The sequence below is a fragment of the Wolffia australiana genome, chromosome 18, assembly GCF_029677425.1.
Source record: "Wolffia australiana isolate 7733 chromosome 18, ASM2967742v1".
Lineage (NCBI taxonomy): Eukaryota > Viridiplantae > Streptophyta > Magnoliopsida > Alismatales > Araceae > Wolffia > Wolffia australiana.
In genome coordinates, this window is record NC_135852.1 from 7,199,940 (window position 1) to 7,207,214 (window position 7,275).

The 7,275-nt window shown below is 35.3% G+C and overlaps 1 long non-coding RNA gene across 1 annotated transcript; it reads right to left on the bottom strand.

Annotated features, from left to right (window-relative positions):
• Positions 1-1,481: 1,481 nt before the first annotated feature.
• LOC144715006 (uncharacterized) lies at positions 1,482-3,822 on the bottom strand. The gene is made up of 3 exons (XR_013584506.1): positions 3,688-3,822; positions 3,310-3,438; positions 1,482-1,863 (listed from the first exon to the last, which is right to left on the bottom strand). It is a non-coding gene; the product is annotated as an uncharacterized LOC144715006 (long non-coding RNA).
• Positions 3,823-7,275: the final 3,453 nt, after the last annotated feature.

Sequence of the window (7,275 nt, forward strand, 5' to 3'; positions counted from 1 at the left end):
TTCTAATAAATTTTGTCCCTTCAGTTTGAAAACTTCAGGAGCTTTGAGCAAGTCGTAACAGGACTTGGCTTTGGCAGCAATAGAGTGAACAACAAGTGAGAGTTGTGTTCTCATACTGTCATCCATTATCTGTACTGACTGATCATTTTTTTTTGAAGAAACTGTACTGATTGATCATATATTGCTAAAAGATAAAGATGGTAATGGAATGTGTCTCTACCAAGGTTGATGGTTTTTTAGTCAACAAGATGAACTTTCCCTGAAAGTGGGCTACGGCTCAAATGGAGCCCATTAATGGACAAACATGTGCCCTCTAAGAAAGCGGGCTAAGAGTAAAAATGAATTCAGAGTTATGGTGTGATCTAAGACATTGCTGTTTTTTGTAAGTAAAAGGGAAGAGTCTCCGATATGCCTATCACACCTCTCCCCTTATCCCAACTATAGCTCAACCATGCAACCCACAAAGGACAAATGATGCAGCGGAAATGGAAACAGGGTACTAAGTGATGATGTACTGGACATGGATCACAGAAAAAATTAAGGAAAAATCACACCTCGGCATTTTTGTGTTCGTTTCAGGTCAGCTGCAAAGGGAGATGATGTCAGTTCCTGCCAAATTAATACCACTCGGCCTGTCTGCAGAAGGTCGGACAGTAGCTTATGGTTTCTGCAAAACACAGATCCTCCAGGAGGTTTGGTCAAGCCCACAAGGATGGTGTAGTCCCTCACCAATCTCGAGATTGTCCTTATGGCGATGGTGTTTGCAGAGCTTGCAGATTGGATCACAGACAATCAAAAATATCAGGGACGGGATTGCGGATGATTGCTGGTTGGATTGTGGACTTCCCCAGACGAACTTTCCTGGATGAAGCCGAGATGAAGCGGGAATGAACCGATGAGGTTCTCACATGAGCCTTCAAGGCGGAAGAACTTCACTAACTATTATGGGCAAAAGCCCTACTTTTATACAGGACAGGGGCCACCAGCTGTTAGGCAGATCTGTTAAGGGATGAACATAACAAGTAATAATAGGCATAATTGAGCCCACAATCATATGTATAAGAGTGATTTACTCCCCTCTATAAAAAGAACTGAACAACCTTTCTACAGTAATCTCGCTTCAAATCAAGGAGACTCGACATCAGCCATCGTCAGAACTTACAATTTTTTTTCCCAAACTGTGTTTGAGAACAGTAAAGGTTTCCCGTCTTCCCTGCCATTCTACTGGCCACCTTCGTTTTCTTCTATATTTTCAAGTCCTGACAGGTTGTCACTGGAAGTACTTTGTTTTACTACAAGCTATCTAAAGCAATGTGCTTCTCTCCGCAATGAAAAAACAGCGAACAAGAGTGTCTAGTTCAGACATCATACTACCTCAGCCTGAAAAAGTTATAAGCATGAAACTCTAGAAACATAATCATAAGTCATTGATAAATATTCTTGACATCAAAATTAAACCAGGTTGTTGGAGAAAATTTACATGCAAGAAAAGAGAGTAATCCATTTTTTGTGAACAGGAAAACATTTGTGGTCTGGAACAAGAGAGCGACTTTTCTGGGTTGAACTAATGATAGAAACTCTTGAAAAAATTGCCAGTTCTACAGTTTACTATTTTCCCAGCCAAATCCACCACAGAAAAACCTAAATTTTTTGGATAAACCAGCATTTGATCCTTGACTCAGAAATAAAAATTATTGCTTCACGCTGGACTCTTTGAAAAAGTTGGATCCCAGCCAAATCATAACTATGCGTCATCTTTGCTATGTGAAGACGCAGTAATGTGATGCACTCCACTGCAATAACTATTGGATCCAAGCCAAGTTTTTTTCCAGGGAATTTTGATGTTTAATTTCCCGATTTTTCCTGAAAATAAATAAAATAAATAAAGTAATAGATGAAAAGTAATACTGTCCGGATTAATAACAAATGTTAACAGTCACACAGCTAGTCCAAAAGTATAATTTAACTGGGCAAGATTTTTTACAGCGCGTTACCTAATTTCACAGGATATTTTCAATTTGAAAGGCAAATAACAAAATATGGATTCAATGGAAAAAATATGTGCACATAAATAAGCACAACCATATCCTAACTAAAAGCACATTTTTTTAGAAAAAGTGTAGTATACCCTTCTTTTTCTTCTTACAAACAGCATGAATAGCCAATTTTCCCTCATGGTTTTCAATTTGTACAAATTGTGCCGAGAAAGGAACGTAAAGTTAGCAGAAAAATCTACCAGTTGCACATGAATACATCAAGTCCTATCAAAGGAAGAAGTTCAGGCTTATGGGAAATGAGGCGGCAGGTGAGGGTGAGGAGCTGCCAATGGAGATAAATAACATGGCGTAGCAAAGATGGTTAGAAAATTCTTTTCTTTTTCAAAATTGAACTGAGCAGCTCAGCGGAATGGATCAATCAGAAGAACCATTCCCAATGGCTCGAGGACAGAGATCCAATCCGGATCCCAAAACTACCTATCCCTTTCTACATCTCCTCTACTAAACGATTGTGAGAAATGACATCTACTCGGCTTTCTAAGTAATGACTTCTTGGACATGCTTAAATTATCAGATCTCACCATTATAGCGCACACTAAAACAGATATTGATAAACTATCACGGACGCAGAAATGGCATGAATATGCAGGCCATTATCCTAGGTGCATTGTTGCAATAGTGCTCATTAGGTTTTAGATAAATGAAAGCCTTGAAGTAGCAAATTCGTACACCACCGCCAACTTCCTTGGGCATCTGTCCGCCACCTGTTAGATGATTTCTCATAAAAAATGCAATCCAGCACGATTGTCACCATTGCCATCTTCCTTCTTGTTTTGTGCACGCAAGTCTTTTATGATTTGCCATCAGCCAATTCCGCAGCAAACATCCAATCGTAATTTTCAGCCAGTGCCCTCTTAAATCCTGTCTACATGACACTACTTGCTTGTGTTTTCCATTTCTCTGCAGCCTTATCCTCATCAGCTGCCATTCAGAGTCCCTATCGTTCAATTTTTAAAGTTTAGTGTCTTAATTTAAGTCTGTGTGACAAGCTTAGAACAAAGCTGTATGATCTAGCTTGAGGGCGGGGTTAGTTATAGTTTATCGAAGGTAATTACTGTAACAGTGCTCCTATGGGTTCGTACAAATACAAGGACTAAATATGCACTCAGACTTGAAACCTTATAGAGGAGAATGATATTTAACATGTCGAAAAACTTGTTTAATCTTTTTTCCCATCAGAGATAGGAGGTCCAATCTCGTTATGAAGATGAAGAAACTGAACAAAAAATTAAGAACAATATGGCAGACATACCATTCCATATTCCAATCTTCAGCTAGTCCTTCTCGATACCTTTAACGAAACGGCCGAGATACCCAGCCAGAACCTGGCTGACGAATCCCTCAGACATGGCCGGTCTTTCTAAACGGCAACAGAACGAAACTACAGCAACCAGCGGGCAACACACATACACATTCACAATCGACGCCATATCATGGAGAAGGAAACAAGAGAGTGAATGAGACGACTGTGATAAAAAATATTAAAGGCTACACCGCTCAATCAAGAAAATCCCAGTTACAAAGGCGCAATAGTCAAAACGAAGAAAAAAAAACTCAAAACGAAGAAAGCTAACCCTGCGATCGAAGAATAGCAATTACTACACTGGAATGAAAGCTAAAATAGCAATACCTTCTCTTTCCACCGAACAGAACAGAGATCACAATAGCACCTTCCGCCTCGCAGTTCGCTCCTGCCAAACAAGGCCGCTTGAAGTTTCCTGTTTCGACGAAATCTTAAATCTAAACTTGTCAAAACGTTGAGTTTTATTACAGCTAATTAAACTAGTTAGGCATGAATAGTTAAAAAATAATTCAGGCATCAATCGTTATAAATTCGTTAACGTGTTAAATCCTGAATATAAATAAGTACAAATTTTTATAACGGCCCGGTCGACTTAACGGTCGAATTTAAGTCATATCTAGACACACCCACAGTTAATTTATTCACAGCCACAGTTTATGGCGGGAAATTTTCTGCTATTCTAAATCATTGTTTATGTGTGAGGAAAGCCTTACATTTATAATATATCTAGACTTGACTGGTAAATGTGGTGAAAGTATGTTTTACAGCTGACGAGAGTAAGTTAGAAAAAAAGAATGACATGATATTGAGTAAAAATAAATAATCAGAATCCAACAGCCACATCCGGTGTAACTCTTTTTTCTAGAATCGTATTTTCCTGAGACAAATTCTCACAATAATAAGTCATATCACTTGTGTTTATGCTATGAGTTTAATAAGTTCATAAGTTCTGATCTTATGTTTTTTTTTTGTCAATGCTCCAAATGAAATTTATAATCTATAAAGAAATTAGGGTCACTTAAGAGAGATAGCAACATTGAGTTCAAATAGTTCTTATTTTTCGCTTGTTATCGAAAAACTTGGGAATAACAATAGAAGACTTGGAGATCACATTGGAAGAGGAAGTTACCTGGCGTGAGGAAACATTAGAGTCTAATTTGAGTTTCATGCAATGTGGTTGTGATGTTACTTTCCAATTGAAATGGACAGGATTTGCTATTGACCATCAGATAACTAGGCATGCCCAATATAACTCTAAATTCATGACTATACTCCTCCATCGCCCGTTTTGGATTTGATTCATCAGCCCCAGATTTCCCTGTCTGTTTTTCTTGTTCCATCCATATTTCTTCATATCTCTTCATCTCTTCTTCCCTCCATCGTCCTGGTAACAAACCTATTGTCCAATCCTCATTTCCAAAGACATCGCTTGCATTCACCATCGGATAATGTAACTTCTTCATAAATTTATTTGATTGAATAAGATTCCTATCCACAGAGACAAGTAGGTCCAATACCACGAATCAAATATTGAACTGCATCATGGAAAGAATTTATGAAATAAGATATGAAGACCAAGTACGTCAAGACTGTGGAGTTAGCTAGAATAGCCGCACCAGTTATATAAAAGTTAGAGTGATGCATCTTTTGTTCACAAATAATTTCCTGATGAATACATTTATAGGGCAACAAGAAGCTCATCATAATTTCATCCACACAAAAGATTTGAGGCCATTGTTGGTTTTAAGGATTTATTAGAGAATTTATATTATTTTGATATTTCAGAGAATAAGTATGTTCAATTGGAATATGATAGTATGTTGGTCTATGAGCATATCAATTAGAAGAAATGGTTTTTTTTCATAAAACTAAACAAAACTCTCTAAAAATTTCCAAACATAAAATAATTCTCATCTTCAATAGTCTCACTCTTTTCTAAGCATGTTAAAGATTCGGAAGCATTGGAGTTTGGAAATTCAATTTGATTGTTCAAATGATCATTTTTCAGGTGATGAACTCAATTTAGGGTCAAATTTGTTGTTGTGTACAGTTTAAGTATCCAGGAAAAATTTATAGTTTCCTCAGTATAGGTAAGGTTTGCATTCACAAGAAAGCTATTGAAATAACTAAATAATCAGATAGAAGAAGATTTTTATGTTATAAAAAAAATTAATACATAATTATATTTAATTTAACATGGTAATTTATTTTAAGCAATATGTTGGCATTCCACCACTAAGCAGTGGTTTGTTGCGTTTTGCTAGTGTTTGGAGTCTATCTAATGCCAAATTGTGCATATGTAAAACAATTACATCACATTTAGTGAAAAGTTTGTCATTTAGTTTAATCAAAATAAAATTAATCAATATTGTATGCAGATTAAATATTATTTATAAATAATTTATGACCAAAGATATTACATATATGTGAATTACTTTATAATACCTTATAATTAAAAACTATACTTTACAATATATGCATATCCAACATTGTATATAATAAAGAATATCTTTTATATATTAGAGAAGAATTAAGAAATAATTAATAACCATAAGATATTATGTGGACTCATAGTTATTTTGAAATGGCTTTAAACGTTGAATTTATTTTATGATTATTAACTTCCACCACTTAAAGATATAATGAATATTTATACATATAAAAAAATTAATAAATTATTTATAATATTAAGATATTAAAATGACACGAACTATTTTATACATTGGCTTTATTATTTTGAAATCACCTTTATAATTATTGACATCCATCCCTTTATATATATAATGAATATTTATAGGTATTAAAAACTAGTGGTAAATAATGTATAGTAAGAAGATAGTACATGGCCACAAATTAATTTACATTGGCTTTGTAATTTTGAAATTAACACTTATGGTCATTGACGTCCACCAATTAATTGATAATAATGATTATTTGTTCATATTTTCAAGGTATTAATAAATTATATATAATACTAAAATATTAGGTAGACATGAATGTTGTATAGATAATAATAAAATATTACTATGATTTATAACCAACGCAGTATAAGTGGATTTTTCAATATAGAAGTCTAAAAGGAAAGTTGAGGTGTTTCATCACATCTTACATCACTACATGGTTAAATAGTGTGTAAATGGTTATCACATCAATAGTGTGTAAATGGGTCATCCTTTTGTCCAAAAATAAAAAGGTTAAACCTAGTCAGCCCTTGGGTCCTCATCCCTACCCTCATCCTTTTGCTTGGTATCATTGTTGACTTCATCCTCTGCTTCCCATCAATATTTCTATATCACTAATAGCTCAATGTTATCTGCCATCAACCTTCATCGCCTATGATTGATGGTGGCACATGTAGTGGATAAGAATCTTTCCAATGGTGCATTTGTCAGCCGAAACTGGCATGAATTACTTTGTAACCTCTGTTAAGCGTGGACACTAGTGTTTATCAATACAGTGGATCTGGCCCATTGATAGGACGTAACCTGCCTGATGTAAACATATTTTTTTTTTACCAAATCAATAGTTTTGTAACCATTTAAATAGCCATGAGAAGAAAACACCACAACCATGTTCCGATCAATGGTGATACCTGAAAACATTTTGCACTTGAGATATGGCCTGATTCTAAAGTTTCAGTCAACTAAACCTAGATTCATGTTGAGCAACAAGTGCACCACTAGCAAATTCCTCATTCTAATTAACGTAGATACCTGTTCATCTTCATAATTGTCATATCACAAGCATGTTAGACATATTTCTGCTTTCATGTTGAGACGAGAATATTAACCTGAAATAGCATCCCATCTCTGATACCGATGATAGTACCCAAATCTATCATTATTATTTAGCTGATAATAGCAGAGTTATTCGTCACCCGAAAACATTTTGCACATTAGATATTTCCTCATTCTG